This window comes from Falco naumanni, chromosome 6, assembly GCF_017639655.2.
Source record: "Falco naumanni isolate bFalNau1 chromosome 6, bFalNau1.pat, whole genome shotgun sequence".
Taxonomy (NCBI): Eukaryota; Metazoa; Chordata; class Aves; order Falconiformes; family Falconidae; genus Falco; species Falco naumanni.
In genome coordinates this window covers 59,067,599-59,086,840 of record NC_054059.1, presented here as the reverse complement: position 1 = coordinate 59,086,840, position 19,242 = coordinate 59,067,599, and positions in this window count along the sequence as shown.

Below are 19,242 nucleotides of genomic sequence, written 5' to 3'. Positions count from 1 at the left end.
TTTTTTTTCTTTTTCTGTGAAGGTACTTAGTATCCGCAATAACAAAGTCACCTCTTTCTGAAGAGATGAATAGAATAATTTATGCTTTTCTGTGAAGAATATCCTTAATTTGTAAGTAACTCGAGTGACTTTTCCCTGTTCTTTCTCCAATTTGGACACCCTATTGACATGTAAGTTCCAGTCTCTCCAGTGCCTTGTACACAGGTGATGTGTGGCCATGGTCTGTGTTCCCTATTGCAAGGTTTATAATTTCATGACGTATGAAAAAATATTAGCCTCAACTTGCCATTCACCTTGTCAGTTTTAAAGCTACTTTCTTGATGTAAATGTAAGTGGCAACGTAACACATGAGGCAGCAGGGAATTGGGCCCTGAGGTTAGAAAGACTATATTTGGGTGTCACAAGAGAATATAACTCTGAGTAATGGGATAAAATTAAGCAAGGGAAAATTTAGGCAGACTGGAATGAAATACTTCTTAACTGTGAGATCTATTAGGTTGTAGAATAATCTTCTGTGGGAATTGATGGAGGTCTGGTTACTTGAGACATTTAAAACTAAACTGGGTAAAGCACTTGAAGAGATCCTGTAAGGAATTATCCTGCATTGCCAGAAGGAAGGATTAGATGACCTACTAGGTCATTTCCATCTCCACTTTCTGTGATTTTGTTGTACAAAGCCCCACAAACAGGGAATTGTTATTTAAGTCAAGAGATGCCACCAAACCCTGTCTGTGTCAGAGAAAGAAGAGTGAATAATATCACCTGCTGGTAGGTGTTTGGGAATCATACAGCATTTCTGTGGGTTAGTAAATACAGCAGTGCTGAGGGCTGGGTGCATATCTTGCATCTGAAAGCAGAAGCCTCTACTAATGCAAAAATGTCAAGAAACAGCAGGTGAGTTATGAATAGGATTCCAGGAGAGGAGGAGTAGGAAAGAGAAAATCAGGATGAGCTTGACATGCATAATAGTGCCATGAGCAAGTTATTAGTCAGCAATGAATCAGCCTGTAGTGCAGATGAAACCTAAAGCTCCAGTCAGCCAGCTGGGAAAACTAGATGTTTTTTATAGGCTTTAGTGGATGTGCATTGATTCATATAATGATATTACCAGTTGAAATTATAGTTAAGGTGAGACCAGAGCCAGGGTCTTTGCTAAGGGTTGTACAAACACACAGCAAGCCAAGCCATGACTCTTGCAGAAATGTACAAGCATATGAACAGTCTATCAGAGAAAGCTATCAAAAGAATGTTGACAAGCAATACTCTAGAGAAGGATCACACAGTTCTAAGGTCCATAACTTGATCTTCCTTTTTTTTTTTGGTGTGTGCTTTAACAAGATTTATTCCTGAATTTGATCTCAGCTCATAACACACTGGGGTCCCTTAATTATGGCTCTTGTACATTCATTTTTCTGCATGAAGAATCATCAGGCAACTCATTGCTTATTATTTCTGTTACTTTTGCATTTGACTCTCTTCCTAATCTGTCTAATCCTAGCTGCAAATAAACATGAATTACAAGGTCCTGCACTGGGTCTGGGGGGGATGGAGTTAATTTTCTTCATAGCAGCCTGTATGGTGTTGTGTTTTGGATTGGTAGTTTGGACGTTGTTCACACACTCTTATTTTGGCTATTGCTGGACAGTGCTTGCGCAGCATCAAGGCTTTCTCTTTCTCCCACTCTACCTGCCATCACCAAGCTGGGAAAAGGTTGGGAGAGGACACAGCTGGGACAGCTGACCCAAATTCACCAAAGGGATATTCCTTACCACATAATGTCACTCACAGCAATAAAAACTGAGGGTAGAGGAAGATCAGGGGTAAGGGTGGCAGCTGCTTAGACTAGCTGGGCATTGGTCTGGTTGTGGGAGGTAGTGAGCTGTTGCATTGCTTGTTTTTTTCCTCCTTTTTTCACTTACTAAGCTGTCTTTGTCTCGACCCATGAGTTTGCTCACTTTTGCTGTTCCTATTCTCTCCCCTGCCTGTTGGTTGTTGGGGGGTGAGTGAACAGTTGTGTGGGTGTTTAGCTGCTGGCCAGGGTCAACCCACTACAGTGTCTTTTTTTCATTAAAAAAAAAAAAAATCGAAGAAACAGTCAGTCAGGGTTCTACTGCTCAAAACTCCTGCTTTCTACATGTTGTAGCAACTACATTGAAAACAGGTCTGGACAATCCAAAAGGCAGAATATCACTTATACTGCACTCTAGTCCCTCACCACTGCAGTTTATAACTTTTCGTCATAGTTCATCTAATAAGCCACAAGGAAATTAATGAATAAATGTGTTTTGTTCTCTGTATGTGATCAGCCACTTTCAAAATACCTTAGACTTTCTTGGTCTGGCTTCACAACTCTATTTTGCCCTTGTAAACAGCCTAAATTGAGACAGCTTCTACAACCCATTGGCCTTTGCAGATCTGATACTGGGGTTCTTCTGAAAGCACCCATGACGCTCCCGTCTGCTGACATCTATCGTGTGACATCTATCACATTAGGGAACATGAGACACATGGCAGTGCCCAAGCTGGGCTGCTGAAAGCTGTCAGCACTTCAGTTATTTCCTAGCTGGAAATACACTCCTGGGAGTGGGCAGGGCAGAACGAGGAGTTTCAAACACTGCTCTTGAGAGACAACAGAAATTTCTTCCTACAAATGTGTGCAAGCACAACCCATTTGCTCATCTGAAAAAATCTGGGATCAACATTTGGATCCCAGATGAAGCGTTCAATCCATTGCAGATGGATCAACCCAAAACATTTCAGGCAGTGCGGTGTGCATCTACTTCTCTAGATCATTTAATATGCCAAGCATGGTTTTTTCCTAAGTATAAACTTATGTCATAAGGTATATTTTAATTCATTTTTACTTTATTGGAAGTGCTGAAAATACTGTCGTTCCAAAATGTTTCTTCTGAGAACGGTGTTACATTTGGATGACATTCTAACATCTTTCTAGCCGTGAAAGCAGTAGGATAAGGAGCACAGGGAAATAAGTGCATAATTTCATCAGCAAACTCTTTAAATAGCCACATTTGAAAGCAAGTAACAAACCCCAGCATATAGAATGAAATAAAAAGATAATTGGCCACCAGGTGTCAGTAGTTGTTCTCTTACTGTAATGGAAGGATCGCTATCAAGACTGCAAGGGTAATAATAATGGTTGAGCCAAGGAAGTCACAAAATTAAACGTATTTTTTGTTGTTCAGACTAGGAATTTAAAAATGATCAGAGTAATTTTTCTTCCTGTCTGTATAGAGCAAAATAACAGAGAACACATTGTTGGTATATAAAGTGGTCTTTCCCCTCCATTTCTATTAAATCATTGCTTTTTTTACAAATTGCCAAGACTGGCCTTTAAAGCAAATAAAGTACATTTGATTAAAATGCATCTGTGGTTAACACATGCAAAAAATCACTGGGACGTGGTAGGTCTGCTCTTGCCTGATCACCTCCACTCTGCTCTGCACACCTAGTACTATAACATCACTACTCCAAAGTAGACTTTCCCCCCAGATAGATGGTCTCACCAGATGCAGGGCAGCAAGAATAACCTGGGTAACCTGGTTCTGTGACAGTCATAAGGTAATGTTTTCAATTTTTACATCTAAGAGTAACTTTTAGATTATTTTTTCATGACTGCAGAGTGAGTTTGCTTGATTGTTACAGTGACATTATTAAAATGTACCTCAGTGTTTGTAACTTTAAACCCCCAGAGACTTTTCCTGTTCAGGATCCAAAGATGTACTTTGGTAGCTGAAAAGACATCATGACTCCCCTCCTCTGCAAACGCTGCCTGGTGCAAAACATGACACTTTATCATAAATCATAGATATATCTTTATCATAGTCATATCTTTATCAATGATCTGGTTGAGGGGACTGGGTGCACCCTCAGTAAGATTGCAGATGACACCAAGCTGGGGCGGGGGTGGGGGGGTGGGGGGGGAAGTGTTGATTTTCTTGAGGGCAGGAGGCCTCTGCAGAGGGATCTGGACAGGCTGGACCGATGGGCTGAGGCCAGTTGTGTGAGGTTCAACAAGGAGAAGAGACGGGTCCTGCACTTGGGTCACAATAACCCCACGGAGCGCTACAGCCTTGGGGAAGAGTGGCTGGAAAGCTGCCTGGGGGAAAAGGACCTGGGCGTGTTGGTCTACACCCAGCTGAGTATGAGCCAGCAGTGTGCTCAGGTGGCCAACATCACCAAAAGCACCCTGGCTTGTGTCAGAAACAGTGTGGCCAGAAGTACTAGGCAAGTGATCGTCCCCCTGTACTCAGCGCTGGTGAGGTCGCACCTCAGATACTGTGTTCAGTTCTGGGCCCCTCATTGCAAGAGGAATGTAGATGTGCTGGAGCGTGTCCAGAGAAGGGCAATGAAGCTGCAAGAAGTGTCTAGAGCACAAGTCTTACAAGGAGTAGCTGAGGGAACTGGGGTTGTTTAGCCTGGAGAGGAGGAGGCTCAGGGGAGGCCTCATCTTTCTCTACAACTACCTGAAAGGAGGTTGTAATCAGGTGGGTGCTAGTCTCTTCTCCCAGTTAACAAGTGCCAGGACAAGAGGAAATGGCCTCGGGTTGTACCAGGGGAGGTTTAGATTGGATATTAGCAAAAATTTCTTTACTGAAAGGGTTGTCAAGCACTGGAAGAGGGTGGCCAGGGAAGTGGTTGATTCACCATTCCTGGAAGTATTTACAAGATGTGTAGATGTGGTGCTTAGGGACATGGTTTAGTGGGACTTGGCAGTATCAGGTTTGTGGTTGGACTTGACGATCTTGGTCTTTTCCAACCTAGATGATTCTATGATTCATGCATCCACAACACTGGGTGTGCAATCACTGCAAACCTAGCTTCCTGATTTAGGTAGGAACTGCAAGGTAAGGACTTGGATGCTCTGCTGGGAGCATGCATGTACCAACACAACAAAATACCAGTCGGATATTGCTCCCTGATCTGGGGTGAGTAGATCTGCACACCAAGACCTTGACTCATTTTACCTCTGCTAAGCAGAACTACTCAGGGAGGTACCTGGATCTGACACCCTTAAAACATTTGTCACTGAGGGTCAGAGCCTAGGCATCCTTAAACACTTGTTCAGCTGATGAGACCTTATGTTTTTAAGCAATTTGCATTGGTTGCTGCCCCTGTTTTTTCATTAGGGAAATAATAAAAATGTATAAAAGTTTGGGATCTTTAATCCAGCCATCATTAGTTTGGCATTCAGAAGATATATGTTATAAGCCCCATGGACAACTGGCCTGGGTGACATGTCTATACCTGAATTTCCCTGTGTGGAAATTGAAGGGAAAGGCATTGACTTTCCTTCTAAAGTGGTTCTAAGATTTACTACCAAAAAATGCTTCACAAGACCTGGGTATTTTTATTACTGTTATTATTTGAAATTATGCAGCAATAACAGGAAGGCAAGATCATCGATGACAGCTGAGCAGAGCTTTAGTTAGGAAATGGTGTGATGATCCAGGCTGACATTTTCATTGCTTTAAGCTCATTTTATTACCTATGTTATTTGTTGTGAGAACCAAAACAAAGTGGGAAAGGAGTTTGCCCCAATCAAACCTAAGGAAAAAGCCTGCATGTGAATACCATGAATTTTTAGGAAAGCTGGTAGAAGGAGGAGACAAGCTCCAGACTGTTGAGACCCCGAGAAAGAGACCATCAGGAAACTCTCTGCAAGCAAACTACGAGTACCTGAAAACACCAGTCTCTGCATATTCCCTTTCATGTAGTGCTGAGCACCAAAGATTTAACAGAGAGGGTCCCCTTTCTCAGTCAGATTGCAGGCTGGAGCCCTCCAAGCTGACGCATCCCAACCACCATGAGCTTTGAGAGAGTGTGGCAAAGACTTGTCTCTGCTGAGGCTCAGCAAGCAAAATTCACAGGGAGTTGGAGATGCAGCTCCTTCGTTACCCAGAGTAGCACTGGATAGATTTTTGTAAATTGTTTTGAAGTGTGACTGTGCCAGACCCTTGTGTCTGACAATTATGTTTGTTTAAGCAAGACCTCTGAGTTTGTAACAATGGAATTATCTATTTTTCAGGACAATTAACACAATGTTTTTGTATGAGCTGAAGGTCAGAGGATTAATGTGGTTTTATCTACAATGCATTTTTAAAAGCTAATTAAGAATCATTTAGTTCACTCTGTACTAAAGACTGAGAACATTTCACATTAGGTGACTCTTGCTCCTCTGCAGCAGCGGGGACACACACACACACACACACACACACAGAGGAAGAGAGACCGGAGAAAGAGTGAGCTGGCATGCAAATAAACGAATACATCACAGGGCTGCAGTTAATGCAGAACAATAAAAATCTCCATTCTGGTAACATTAGAGATAAAATTGTCTCCTGGACAAAAGAGCTAATATAAAATATTAATCAGCAAAAATATTCAGTATTTGTAATCACAAGCATTCCTTGTTAGAGGAAGAGAGATGGAGAGGAATAGAAGGAAGTGCTGCTCTCAGATTATTTTAGAGATGTTTTTATCACCTTGCACTCCTGGAGCATCTCCTCCTCCCTCCCTTTCTCTTGTGCCTGACAGCTTGTACACACCACTGTTCCTCTGTGGGGATAGGCTGATTAACGGGCCTCCTGTCAGAGGTGAGTCTTCTGGAAGGAGGTACGTGAGGGTGAGGAGCAGGGGTGTGGATCAGAAGGAGCTGCCTGCTGACACAGGGATGGGTGCAGGTGGTGGGGAGGAGGCAACATGCCCCACATGCACCTTGGCTTCAGGGACTGCAAAGGTTGGGGGAAGCAAAATGAGACATAAAATCAGAGGCATCCAGTGGTAATGAGAGGATTTGAAAACCAGGGGTGAGGAGTTTATTTTTAATGGATTGGCCTCTGCCAAGCCTTTTGATGGGAAAAGGTAAGAAAATTGGAAGCTGTTCTTACACTCTTGCTTTCGGATGCTTATCTGTACTGCTGATTCAAGCACTCTAAGCTTCATTTGCTGTGTCTGCCCAGAGCATGTAAATACTATCAGACATTGAGGTTCCTCATTTCAAAACTAGGCTATGCACTACTATTCTGTTGATCAAATGTGGCAATTATTTCAGGCTTAAAACCTTTTAGGGATAACAATAGGTGCTGCCAATCAAAGCTAGAAAGTACACATGCATTCAAAGAGCAAGCTGAATGAGGAATAACAGCAACATGTGTAGCTAGAATATATTATGGATTACCATCCTCTTACACAAAGGCTAGTAAACTCTTCAAAATGCAGCAACCTACGGAGCTAATAAAAAGGACAGAAATGTGCGGATGTCTCGGTTTGTCTAATTTGTGTCTTTCTAGCATTGGTAAGATGACTCACTGGATTTAGCAACAGCTTGTAAAGATGAACATATTAATAACTTTATGCTGCAGCTCTGCCATAAAGTGTAATCTTTTACAATTCTGTATTCTCAAGTGAAATACACACTTAGAACCGAATAAAATTAGAAAAGATATTTGGATTGTCAGTTTATTTTCTTTTTAAGTCTGTGTTTATACATTTAAATATGCAACATAACTTGGAAAAGAATATTCTCTTTCATCCCCATCCCTTTCCCAATACGCCACGCCCCACTACAAAAGACTGGAGCGTATTTAAATACAGGGCTATCAGATAGTACTGCAAGGTATTCCGTGTCGTTCTGTATATTTTTATATTGTAGCAAACATAAACGTTTTGCTTCCCATCCATAAACACTCGAATATGAAAGCTTATGACCATGTATGACTCAACGGAAAAGAAGCCAGTTGCGTATTGAAATTTGCACATGTAATCCACAATGTTAGTAAACAACGGGATATATATCCTTTCAGCTTTTGATAAAATTCCACGGAGTTGAATAATTGGCTAAGAGAGCACAAGGATTACCTTGAGGACATAGTAACTACGGCCCTGAATCTTTCAATCCTGTTTTAAACCTTTCTCCATGGTTTTGGGCAGTACTCTTGTCTACAGAAAGGTTCATCTGACTACTTGATGGCTTGTGGAAGGTTATATAGAAGTGACTGATGAAGCAGTAAGTAAACCAGTGTTTCTAGATATTAAGATGAAGACCAAACCACTAGACTGATAATTTTGTTTCTCCTCAATTTTAATGAGACTTGATTTTAATTGGACAGTTTCACAAACTGTCACTGACTGGCGATATGTTTGCACTTGTGCATTAAACATATTTTAAAAAATTATTTTCTGGGTGTGGTTAAAGCCTCAGAAATATAAATATATTCTATTTTCTATAATATTAGGTGGTTTGATGTGTTGATGTTTCTATTTATTACTTAAACTGAGCAGAATTTTTGAAATAATGCAAAAATCTATGAACTCTATTCAGTCTTCTATGCCATGCATCCTTTTAAACTACTTAGGCTCTTGATTGATTTAGTGTATAAGGGAAAACAGTGTTTCTAATGTTTTTGTAAAAATCCCTAACTCACAGAACTGAAAATCACTTGTATTATATATACATATGTATATGTGTATACTTAATATGTTAAAGTACTACCTATAAAAAATATAATGGAAACATTACACATATACATATACTCACACATACTCTGTGATACATACATACATACATACATATATATATACATACATACAACCCATATCGCAAATGCTTACAACCTGAAAGTGCTTATACTAAACAGTCGTGTATCTACTGCAGAGAAAGACAGACTTCAATTTCTTACCTGCTTTTTTAATTTCAGGGACAGCTGTCTTCTCATGGGCTTTCTCTCTTTTTCCTTCTTTTTCTAAGATTTAATTAAAGAAAGTAATTTTGATATGCTAGAACTCTGAATCATAGACTCAAATATACAGTCAGCCAGTCCTGGTGGGCACATGCTGAAAAAAATGTGACTTATTTGGGAATTTAGTTCAGATTATTCCCTTATAGCACTTGCACCCAACTAGCCACAGAGCAATCAGCTGAAAATGAAAATTAATCAGTATGCATCAACTATGGATGATTTGGACTTTTAATAATTCATCAAAGGCTAGGCAAGAATCATCAGTGCATGAATGTGGTACCTTTTAGCTTAAGCTCCAGTAGCACTGAGATCATTAAAAACTAATGAATGACATAAATATTTTCCTATAAAAGCAAGACCTCAGTGGATTTTAGATGCTTCCTGGGAATGAATGATCCGAAATGTTATTCATATGGATATCAAGGCAGTTTGGTCGCTGCAAGTTTTGGTTGTACTTTTATAAAATAAATAATCTACCCACCTTCAGGAAGTGATGTACCATGAACCCAGTGATACTTCCCATGAGTATTGGTGTATGTAAGTTTAACAAGCTCATAGATGGCCACCAAACAGGGCTTTTTATTTGTTGGAAAATAAGTATAGAAAATATCAGACATTGAACACATCAGATAACAGATACTGAAGAAGCGGTAACATGCAAAGAGTGACTAAGCAACTAAGAGAAGGACAATACAGAGCCAGAAACATAGGGTTAACATAAGAAAAAACAATGGGATTTGAGCCAGAAGTGAAAGTAAAAGCTGAATGAGGCCAATAACAAATATTCCCAAACCATACCTTTCCTCTTAGTTTCAGTCATAGCCCTCTTTACATCAGCCTTTTTCTTTTCCTCTTTTATTTCTAAGAAAAGAAATAGAAGTTCAGCTGACTGTTATTACAGATTATATACATATATACACACAGAGAGACATGTATGTATCTATATATATTTGGGATGGGAATCCTTGACTAACTGCAATAGGTTCTAGATTTGATAAGCTGATCACTTATTTAGAGTTTATCAGCAGGTCAGAAATACAACTTAATACTCAGAGAGTGAATGTGGTGCTAAGGACAGAACTGGAACCAGTATGTACACCAGATAATTGCTTAAGCAGGTACTAATTCAAGAAATTATGCCCATTAACCTGGTGTGACTAAGAGTTTATTATGGTGATTCAGTAGCCATGCACCTTTTCTGCTGCTTTTGTAAAACCTGACTGAATGGCAGCAAAACTTGCAAGTGGCACTTGGGAATAAGTGCAGAAAGCCATGAAAAGCCTGCATATATATCTTTATAACAATTTTTATGAATTGAACCTTTGAAACTGTCATTACAGGACTTCTGTTATTCATGGAGAATTACATTTAAAGCATCATCTACAAAAGAACATGAGTTTTCTTCTAAAAGCATCTGCCCCTATTTTGTCAATTAATTGGACAACAGTAGAAATAAGGATAACGTTTTTGCTTTTTTTACAAAAAGCTACAACAATTTAATTACTTATTGCATGAATGTTATTAATTAGAAAACTGAGTGTTCAGTAGAGGAAATGAGGAAGCTACAATTCTTATTTTTCCTTTGGGAAATGAATCCTCATTTTGATGGGGAAGAAGACAAGAGTGCAAGAATAGCTAATCTAAATGGTTTTTTTTGACTGGCTATCCACAAAAAGCCAAATGTGTTACCTTCAGTTTGTGCTGCATGGCTTGGGTGCTGATGTAGTTAGTGAAATTATGGTTTTCTTTTTGTGATGTTTTACTGTTATGAATGTGGATAAGAAATCAAGTTTTATTACTGTACAAAACAGCATAAACACAGGACCATAAGCCTTTAAGTGATAATCTTTTCTTTACTTGAAGATAGTTAAGGTTTAAGAATATTTACTGAAGCCAGCAGATCCAAGAAACAAATATGCTATTATCCCTTGCATAAATTAACATGAAGATAAAGGAAAAATGAAGAAACTTAGTTTTTAGTTCTCTAGCTACCACAGTAAACTTTTCTTCTGCATGAAAACATCTATATAAACAGGGACTGAAAAAAAATATTTGAAATACTGCACAACATTCTTCCTAAACCAAAACAAAACATGTGTATGTTTGATAGAAAAAATGTTATTTTCATAGAGTACATGGATTCTGCAGTTTGTCCATGGTGGTTTCATAAATAAATTTATTTTGCCTATCATGGGGGCAATATATTTACCAATATTCAGGGTCTTGCTAAACCATGCTTCTGATATTCTGACAACAGTGTTTAACATTAAGCATCATCTTGATATGTTCCATTTCTTTCTTGTTTTAAACAGATTTGTTCAATGCATTTCACTTGTAATTCTCTTGACAAAATGAAGCAGAAAATCCTTGCATGTGTTTCACAGAATGTTTCTCCTAGTGTTTTGTGTGCTTAATTCTCCCTGCTGAAACCCAGTGCATACTGGACTTCAAGCCACAAATTCCTTTCTGTTGTGAGGGTGCTTCATGATACTCAGGTTTCTTAAGCATCAGTGGCGCTCATCTTCCACAAGCTTGTTTGGATCTTCAGTTTCTTGATATTTTAATATTCTTGTTATTGTCTATCTCTAGGGTTCCCAGGAGTCTCTCTCTCTTTCTCTCTGACTTGACATGCTGTTCCAGAGGCTCATGCTGGGACTGTGGCTGCCGTCTTGAACTGGAAGACTCCTCAACCTCAGATTACACAAAAGCTCTTCCACAGCTCCATTTTCTTATGCCACTTACGAATTTTTCTAGAATGTGGTTTAAGTGTTTGCTTACTGTGCCTGATTTAACCAAAACTGTCAAACATACCAAGTCTGTCAGTTACTGTTGGGAAAAAGCTTCCTTCTAACTGTCTTCCTTCCACTAGCCTTTACTCCTAGGAACTAGAGACTGAAGTTCTGCTGGTATTTCTGTGATCTCCATTGTTTTTTCAAGTGCCTCAGTTTTGGTTAAGTTAGTTAGTTCCAATTATATTAATTTTTTTTTTCTTCCTTATAATTCTGATGCTAAGTGATGCACAGGAATAACTTGTAAGCCTGAGGTCCTTACAACCAGAAAGAGTCTCTTTAATTTGGGACCATTTCTGCCTTTGAATTTGTAGCATTTTACATGCTTCTGGGGCCCAGCTGAGCCACATGAAATCTACTCCAAGTTTCATAGCAAGGTTCAGGACCTTATGTGTGTTGAGAGCCTTGAGCTGAGACACAGAGCTTTGAGAAGTAGAGCTTTGTATGGAGGATGTGTGGGAAGCAGCAGGAATTTTTACTGCAAATAACCTAAAGCACAAGGGCACTGCATTTCTGGGTGCAGAGTGTTTGTTGCTATGTCATTGCACCAATTAATTCCACTGACATGATTTTCTTTCATCAGGCTCTCAAGTTGCAATATTCAGGGTGGCCAGGGAGCCTAGAGACATCTATATGCACTATGAATTTTCTAGATGATCACATAGTAGAGGTAGCAAAGGACTGTGGCCCCTATTTCCCATTAGCACTGCCCAGTGCAAGATATGCACTCTTGTCAGGTCAGAAAAACCGTCACAGGGTTTCCATTCATATCTCAGCTGCATCTAGCCCTATTGATGGCCCTTACAGCTACTACTGACAAAAGTTTATGTAAGTGAGAACGATGGGCTTTGTAAATGGATAGTATGGAAAAAGCTATTTTTGATTTAAGGAAGCAGTCCCAATTTCTTGAATTAATTTATATCCCCTCAATTTGAGTAGTTCACATTTAGGTTGTTGCATATTAGGTGTATATTTAACAGCAGCAAAAAATGTCATTTCTGAAGCAGTAAATGCAGTGGGTTTTCTCCAGATATGTACACAGCTAAATTGAGAGGCAGAGCAAATAATTCAATAGGAGCTGACACAGGTCTTTTGCACTGTAAAATATGAACACCATCTGTTAATTGAAAGTACTTATTTTTTTAGCTAGGAACAGTAACAGGACTACAAATGTCTATGGATCAGCTGCATAAAAAGGGATCATAATATGCATGAAGAGTGGGTTACACAAGGAAACACAAGGTGGTTTTGACGATTCAGGGTTGATTACAATATGGAATTCAAGTGCAATTGACTATTGAAAAATCTATTGTTATTGTTACTGTTTCTTGACCTCACCTTCAAAAGTCTGCAATGCCTTTACAAGAATGAAATAGGGATGTATGCAGATGACAGAGTACAAGGTGACAGAATCAATCAGCAAGACAAGCAATGGGCTTTGCATTTAGTCAATTTTTTTCTGTAGGCTCTATGCAGAAATGGAGCTTTATGTAGTACAAGGAAGAATCCCGTGAGCAAAAGCGTGAATTAAAGCAGTATATTGAATGGGAAATTCATATTTTTTTTTTTCCTGGAAGAAAAAGAAAGAAGCAGCATAGAATAGTTTTCTTGACTAGTGACTGGAGCCAAGAGAACAGCCTTAAAGCAAAGAAACATCTGGGATGGAATTATTTATTTCTGAATAAGAGGTGAGGGACTGAGGACACTGGTAGAAATCCAGGTACAATTCAACAGAGACCAAGAAAGAGGTGTTTCAGTCTGAATTGCCTTTACCAGCTTTGACAATGTCTTTGCATTGTTCTCACGGGACATCAACTAACTCTTGGACAACAGAGGGGAGATAGCAAAAACATGTTAACAATGCAGCACTTGAAAACATGCCTGGTAAGACCAGTGCGCTGCTGTGCCAGCACTGAGTGGAATCTAAATTTAGGTGCACATGTGAGTTTCTGGGCATAGTGTCATGGGAATGCTGCTTGGGAACTGGAAGAAGGTGCTCTAAGAGTTTCTTCTCCATACTGCTCCAGATGCTCCATGTGCTTATGGAAACATTGACTCTGGAAGGACTTGTCAGCTCATCCCATCCCTTCTGAGAAACTGAGGTAAGGAGGGCAGCGAGATACAGTCACCAGTACATTCTTGTGGAAAGATATGTGTATAACAAACACAAAGTAGCGGGACTGAATGCCTGAAGTTTGGAGATGTTTTGGTTCAGATAAGCTTTCTAAAGTTCAGATAGTTATATGAGGCTTATCTGCATTTATCTAAAACCCTGTTGTCAGGTAATCTCAGAAGGAAACCTCTTGGAGAGACTTTGGATATTGTCTGGCTTTGTGAAACACTCCAACAGCTTTTCTGCTTTTCTTGCCTACTGATTTTGGTCTTGGCAGAAATGAAGGGCAGCAGAAATATGGGTACATTTACTTACAAAAAACAGAACAGAACAAACATGAACTTTTCCTGAGAAACTATAAGGAAGACTGCATGCAATGGCTTCATTCCAAGTAAAATTTCATTCCATTTTTCTGCAAGTATCTCTGTACACCTTAAGCTGTCACTGGCATAATTTTGAAAGAGCATTCCAAAAACCCTCAAGTTGTATTTTAAAATTTGTATTTCCTTATTAATTTTGAAGAGATTATGGATGTTCCTCCTCTGTTTCAATTGCTGCCTGCAATCCTTTCCCTGCTGAATGCAATGGAAGTTTTACTGTTGATTTCAATGGTACTTGGATATATTTTTAAATATTAAAATAACACATTATCTTTCAGATTTTGGTGACTTTTCTTTCCTTTTTGCACTTTGCTTAGGTGAAGACTGACAATAACTGATCAGTTGCACTTTTGATTCTAAATAATTTCAAACACATTCACACAGTAAGGTTCTTTTAGAATTACAAACATTTTGTAGGAATTAAAATGAAAGGCAAGGAAATATTTCTGCTTAGTTTAGGATGTCATGGCAATTTATACTTTTAAAATAAAATCTAAAGTTAAAGGAAAAAAATGACCTCAGCTGTCTCTTTGAAAAAAATCCCTTTCTGGAGAAAGTGTGTCCTAGTTGGTCCAGTCATTTTCTCTATGAGAAATAATTTGGTCTTGTCTCAACCAACCTACTGAAAAGTCAAGAAAGATCATAGGAACCTAAATAGTATTAATCTAAAGTTTTTAGAATTGCTTCTTTTCACACACAAACACATATATGTGTGTGTGTGTGCGCACACACACACTCATGTGCTCTCTCTAACTTACCCATGAGGGCTTAGGCCAAAATTAAGTGCATTTTTTCAAAATTCTATTTAAACTGCACCATTTCTTTCCAGCAGAGTAATGTAACAGACTTTGCTCTCATATTGAGCAAGTAAAAGTCTAATGGAGCACACAGATCATTGCAGATATAGTACATCCTGAAGTCCTAGGCAATCTCTCCAGCCTGATTTTGTTTTTTAAAAATGCTTCATGTTTTAAAAACCCATTCTGAAACACTATTTGGCAGCTTTGAAGATTCTTTATGGAGATAAATTTGATGTCTGCAGAAAGTATGTAACAGCAATATCATGCTTGAAATTCCTAGTGCTTTCATGTGACCCACATAAGTGTTCCTCATTTCTTCCTGTAGTGACTGTAGCTCCTTTTTCATGGCTCTGTTGAATTAACCACCAAAACTGTTTGTTAATAGCATATGACCATATGTTGCTCTTACTAAACAACACAGTGGGGAGCAAAGGTGTCCAAATACCAGTCTAATGAAGCCAGAATATGCACGCCAAGGGAAAAAGAGGGCATGCTAACTTCCATGACAAGACCAGCAATAGAAATTCCTCTGGACAATGGTCAATGGCAAATATGATGCAAATTTCTTTATGATGAAGAATTAAATTTCCAGGGGAACACTGACTTCTCATGGTATAACCTTCCCTAACAAAGGCCAAACACAGCTAAGGCAGCAGGGTTAGCCTTCTCCCTCCTTGTGACTGACATTCTACCAGGCAACATGAATCAACAGCAGCATCAGTTGTGTTACTAGTGCTGGGAAGGGTTTTGATGATGCTTTTAATGGGGCATGTTTTGAGTAAGAATGTGTGAGGTTTAGGAAAATGAGATGACCAGGCCATGCAGGACCTCTTCTGCAAGAATTTCCCTTTTCTTTCCAAAGAAACATGGAATTTCTGCCTTTGGAAGCCCAGAGAATCATAATCCAAGTAAGTGTTTTCCGTTTGAAGACGCCACATATGCAAAAGATTATTTGTTTTCTATAACAGTTAACATTTTAAAAAATTATAATAATCTTCAGAGTTGTTTGGTTTTGGTTTATTGGGTAGATTTTGATGAATATTTGTTTTTCAGTGCATAATCTAATATTGAAAATTGCATATTATTTTTATTAATAATGAAAAAACATAGTAATATGTCTAATAAAAATTATATATTTTTATACATAACTTTTCTACATTCTAGTAAGTTTATTTTCCCAATGCCTGTTTAATTTTTTCTGTCTTATGCTAGAATAAAAGTAGCACAGAAGAGCCTCATGTCATTAAGTAAAATGTCAAGGGCTTTCTGAAACAGTGAAGATTTAGGCTTTTTTCATCATAGATAAATCATTAGAGTTTACTGCTGAAATTTCTAATCTAGATCATTAAATAACTCACTTTGAAACCTTGTGCATATTACTTCAAAGATTTTACCATCTTCAGTATAAAGTCATGGAGATGTAGGGCCCATATTTCTCAAAAAAACTTTTTTTTTTTATATATATATATATATATACAGTACCCTATTAAAGCTACCTAAACTGTTTCTTTTAATAAACTAGATTAAAACCTAGCCCGTTTTATTATAATATTTCTAACAGAAATAATTTCTCTTTTCATTCTTCCTTGGATTAAAATTTATCAGAAAATGGATCTTCATCTCCAAATCATGTCAGTATTATTAAAAATGTTCTAAATTTGGAGAAAAAATCAAACTTCTGTATTTTTGAAAGGTTTTTGTTTTGTCTTGATTCACTGTTTTCCATTAGAAGGATTTTTTAAAGGGCAATTGAGTTTATAGTACAAAAGAAAAAAAAGTTTTTGTAGAAAAATCTGTGTACAAAAGAGAAAACCATTGATAGATTGTACAGAAACAGATTGATTTGCACAAGATTTATATACTTCTGCACATCAAGGGAGCTTTGTCAAAATTTATATTGGATTTAGTAATTTAGATACTCTTGGTTAAATCTCCTGATGTTATATTAATTAACTGAGTTATAGACGAAATTCTTCTTAAGATACTCAGATAGAGTACATTCTATATAGCAGCAAAGGTAAATGCAGATTTCTATTTCAATGCCAATTTAGCCTCCACAGGAATTTTGGAGAAAGTTAAATATATTTCACAGCAATTCACTACTGCATTCTGCAAAACCTGTATTAGAGGATTCAAACATGGACTAGAGGAAATATTTTTTTTTCCCTCAGAGATCCTCCAAAGACATCACAGAGATTTTAATTTTTTCTTTTTTACCTCATTTCATATCACGAATACTAGCAGATGGCAAAGAACAGCCAGTGTACTTCAGTCAAAGGAGAGGGATATTTCAGACCACATCATGATACATTAACAGAGGTCATGTTGATGACTCTTCCATGATAAATGCTCTCCCACTCAGAGATATACACAGATTTCTAGGACAATATAACCTGGAAAATCATACTCAGATGCAATGCTGTTCAAAGCTTTTTGTGATACAATGCTGTTCAAAGTGGTACAAAGCATAGTGTCTGTTTGAGACCATATATAAGATGCATTTAGATGCCTTCCACTGAGAGAAGGATTTTGATACAGGCTTCTCACAAAGGTTCTGTGAACTTGTGAGAACCCAAAGACATACCACTCTGGAACAATTAATATGAAGCCTTACTAATAACTAACTAAGCCTCTGAGCTTAGTTTTGGCATTTCTTGTCTAACTGCAGCATCTTCCTGAGAGATTACCCTGCAATGTCAGAGAGCATAACATGGGAGGACTATCAGAAAGGGGCATCCTTCTCAAGTGAATGAGGAGATGGAGGAAGCTAAAATCTATGTGAGCTGAGGAAAAAGTTAAGACCTGAAAGAGACCTTCACAGAGAATCGATGTACACTGCAGAGAAGTATTAGGATGTCAGTGGATAAGAAAAATACAAGCAAGCTAGAGTTAAAAGAGGTGGAGAAGACTATAGTCAAGGAAGAAGCATATTAAAGTCAAAGTTTAGATAGTAATGGAGAACAGATCTGTTCCTGTTACAGCCAGCACCAGCATTCTCCCTAGATGGCAGCATCAGTGTCAGCCAAGCTGAGAGCGCTGCTTCCAAGTCCTTGTGAAAGCTCCAGAAAAAGGTAAGATAAGAATTTTAAACGAGTTGTTTTACTTCATAGTTTGCCAAACAAGGTTTCCAAGCTTGAAACACAAGTAGGAGTTATGCATCAATGTCTTTCTCTTCACAAATTCCCTTTCCCTCTTTATCTTGTTTACTGTAACAGGATCTTTTGTTTTGTTTTGTTATTCTCTTCTGTTGGTGACACGAAACTTCAAACTCTTCATTGAATGTAAGAAGTCAAGACAGCAGTGCTTTTTGAAAAGAGCCAAACCACCTTGAAACAAGAAAGCAGTGATTTGTTTTTTTTCCTTTCTGATCAGATGAGTACAAAGCATTTTGCTTTCTGACCAGGAAAATCTGAAAAAGTCCAATCCACATACACATACTTCGATGCAATTTGTTGCATATTGCTAGAATGTAGTGTACAAATTGGGATTGTCTTACATGTTGACACCTTTTTCGAAAGATTTACTGTGGAGGTAAAGGAAAGGAAAATGGCAATAAAAGAAGAGAAAGGTTGAGATCTAATGCATAATAAAAATATGCATTTTTTCTAAGACTCACAAATTCAGCAGAGCATAGTTTCTACTGGGCATTGGATACCATCCAGGATTTTTTTTTTCTATTTGAAAGTATCAAAACATCTAAAAATGTTAGAGACATCGGCCATGTGCTGCCACTATTTTAACCTCATCAGAAATCAAGAATTGTCCAAGACTACCTAAGAAGGCAGTGGCAAAACAAGGTAATAGTGAAAACATCTCAATTCAGAAAAAAAGTAAAATCTTTTCAGCTTTTACCATTTGTATGGTTTTGTATCTTGTGTCTGAACATAACTGAGCCTGAACTGAGTTGGAAAGCCTAGGGTCCAAATAGATTGGTTTCGTAAATTTTCTGTGTGACAACCATTTGGTTACTTCCTATGGTTTTACTTTTTTTCAAAGCTGGTTGTTTCTGTCAAAGGCTGGGCCAGTCCTTTTATGTTATATAAAGTACATTTCTCAATTAACAAATGCTTGTTCTTGTTCTCTATTCTGAGAACTTATTATACTATCTTCAATTATATTTATGATAAGAATATTTTGTTTCATTCTGTCCCCTTCACCTGATCAGTGATATTTAGTGATGTACTAGTTATAAAGGTATGTAAGTATTAAGAAGTCACAGACATGTCTATTCACCTATTTCAGAGATTTAAATTTCTCTGCCTACTTCTCTTTTCCCCTTCTGATATTGTGCCAAATATTCCCATATATTACTTAATTATTTTCCCCAGGGCTGAAACAAATTTTCAGTGTTCCTAAAGGCACTGCGGCATGTTTTCTCATCTATGGAAACCACACAATAGT